Raw genomic sequence first — 3,069 nt, forward strand, 5'->3', positions numbered from 1 at the left:
TATTTTAGCAAGTGTGCTTTACCTGGTCTCATCTTACCATCCTTTTAGATTAACATACTTTTACCTTCTTTTGGGTGGGTTGGCATCGTTCGCACTCCGCTGGTCAGTGTAACTGATCATTTATTCTTGGTTAGTTTCCGATTTATGTATGCTTCTTTTGACATCCATTGAACTTTATGCAAAACTCCTTTTTTTTCTGAGGACATTCTTGCTCTCGTCTCAAGTTGAATTTCGAACGTATAAGTGGAATCAGAATTTCAAGTTTAAAGTTGTCATGAATACAAGGCAACAGTTTGAAATTGATTTAACATTTTGGCTTGACAAATTCCAATCCGCTCCATAACTAGCGCGGGGCATGAGGTCGGGCCAGGCTGGGCTGGCCTGAGCCCTATTAACACTGGAAAAAGCTGGTTATGCCCTATTACGACCAAAGTTTTTATTAATTTGTTTATTCAAATACAGAGGAAATAAACATTTAAACATTAGATCAAATCATAACTTGAGTAATGACAATGCATACAAATCAAAATATGTGAGAACAATCGTTTACAAACAAAGACAAACATAGGCTCAACACGACACCCATAAGAATTCAAGACTTAATGCTTAGACTGCTAATGTTAGTCCATTGCAAAAGTGAGGAAGTCCATCCAAAAGCCGAAAGTCAATCACGATAGAAGGAATGGAGTCATAATGCTTTAAATATAATAATGTCCAACCTAGATGGAATATAGTTTTGCAAAAGGTGAAATATGGTTTTGTAAAATAGATATATAAGTTAATCAAAATAGAATTGATATGCAGTTCAGGGCTGCTCATAACATGACTCAGTATGGGTTACAAAGTCACACAAACAGTTTAAATAGCAACATCATGCGTTACAAAGTCACACCAAATAGCAACCATCCTTGTTCATTGTCATGAGCATTAGTAGAAAATCTTGTGGAGGAAATACATAGGCAAAAGAAACATATCTTTAAGAATGTGAATGTGAATGTGTAATTATAACATTTTGTGAATGTGAATGTGTAATTATAATGATAAGAAAGAAAGAATAAGAGATGAGATGCCAGTGGGGGTTGTGGCAATGTGTTTGGGAGTTGTTCCGCCTGGTCTCGCCTATTCAGAGCGCAGGTGGTGCAAGGCTCCAGGGTATTGTTGTGTGATGTGCTTGGAGCGTTGGGCTCCCGCATTCCCAAACTGGGTGTCCTAGAGAAGACTGAGTATCTCTTTGGAATTCACACATCTATAAACGACTGCTCTTTCGCTGCAGCGTGAATAGATCCATATTGTTTCGGGCCACCACAGGGGTTGTCTCCCAGCTGTAGGCCGCCCGCGGTGTGCACGTGCATGTGTTTGCACCAACAAAAACGGTCAATTCATTAAAGTTAATGTAAATGAAAGGAATGTGATTGAAATAAATGAGAATGATATGTTTATGCATGAGTTGCATGTGATTTGTGAATGTGTCATGATTTATGTGAGGGGTCTTATTGACAAGTCATGTGACTGCGTGCTCTATCATAACATGATAGTAATTTGTTTTCGTAATTGATATATCTCATATTTGAGCCCCTACTTAAAGGGGTTAGAAATTTATCTGGCTTGTTGCCATACTGCGAAGGCTAAGCCTTTAGTTGTCTTTCTTTTTCAGGTCTTGGTGGACCCGAGGCAGCATGTTTATCAGGTGGCTCTACTCACATCATATTGGGGAGGTTTGGGTCAATTGTAGTGCTGGCGCATCTTTTTTTGATATTATTGATGCCTTGTTTTTGTTGGGCATTAATGTCATGGTTTTGGGGCATTTTGTCATATGTGCGATTGAGAAATGTGAAGTAATTTTGTATAAACGGAATTGATTATGTAATGAAAAGTTTGCCCCATTGTTTTGAATTGCATGGCTCATTTCCTTCTGAATTGTTGTGTCATCGCACCTCAATGTTTATGTTTTAACAAAAATTTATTTGAGGGGTCAAAAGATTGGGTGTGACAGCTTTGGTATTAGAGCCACGACAAAACCCAACTATGGATGTGAGTTAAAGCCCATATGTGAAGCCGCGTTGCCCAGGTACGCACTATTTGAGTTAGCATTTATTGAAGTTTTGTTTTTATTATGATATATACATTTGTGATGAGTTGATATGTTGATGATTGTGATACATCTTTGCAAGGACTTGTAAAAGTAGTCTCAGACCTTGTTATAAGAATGAGAGTTATTGTTTGTATAGGTGGACTACCAACGTAGGGGTAAGAAGCAAGCTGGGTTGGCTGCAGAGACACAAAGGGAGCCAAGTTCGGCCAATTCTGATGCGCATACCCCATTGGATGATGGCATGTCAGGGCAACAGTACGCCCAGACTAGTGTGGGTGCCCAAACCCCACCACACCTATAGATCAACAGACTATACTGCTAATAACCTTGAAGACACTGACCTCCATTGTACAGTCGATGGTCAATAATAAGTGGAGCCATGCATCTCCTATAGGAGACACCATCGTAATACCTAAGGAGAAAGCAACTTCGGTGTCATTAAAGGGGCATTTGATACCTTGGAATTATACTGTTCACTGAGAAAAAAAATTCAAAAATTTTAAATTTTTTCCGGTCATCAAACGCAGATTTTTTTTTGAGACCGTTGAGAGTGGAATTGGCAAGATTTTTCTAGAAAAATGTTTCCGCCTGGTGGGGTGGAAACATTTTTCCAGAATTATTTTTTTGCCCGTTAGGGCTCTTCGCGTTGGGTTCCCGTCGTCTTCTTTCTCGCCACTGCCTCACGCTGCCTCATCTTCCTTTCTCACCTTCATCGTCCGCTGCTGCCTCAGCAGGGAAGGAAGATGTGCGAGGCTTCATCCTCTCCGCCTCTATATCAGTCAATGGCTCTCTTCGACCGCTCCCTCTTCTCATTCTTAAAGTGAATCGCCCCACCAGCCCTCTTCCTCCCTCTTTCTGCCTCTCTCTCTCTCTCTCTCAATTTTCTGAAGAAAAGCAACTGGACAAGGGAAAAGGATCAGAAAACCTCTTCCATATTTCGATTCCCACATCGTTCCAAACCCTAGATTGCAGATCTC

This window comes from Nymphaea colorata, chromosome 5, assembly GCF_008831285.2.
Source record: "Nymphaea colorata isolate Beijing-Zhang1983 chromosome 5, ASM883128v2, whole genome shotgun sequence".
NCBI lineage: Eukaryota > Viridiplantae > Streptophyta > Magnoliopsida > Nymphaeales > Nymphaeaceae > Nymphaea > Nymphaea colorata.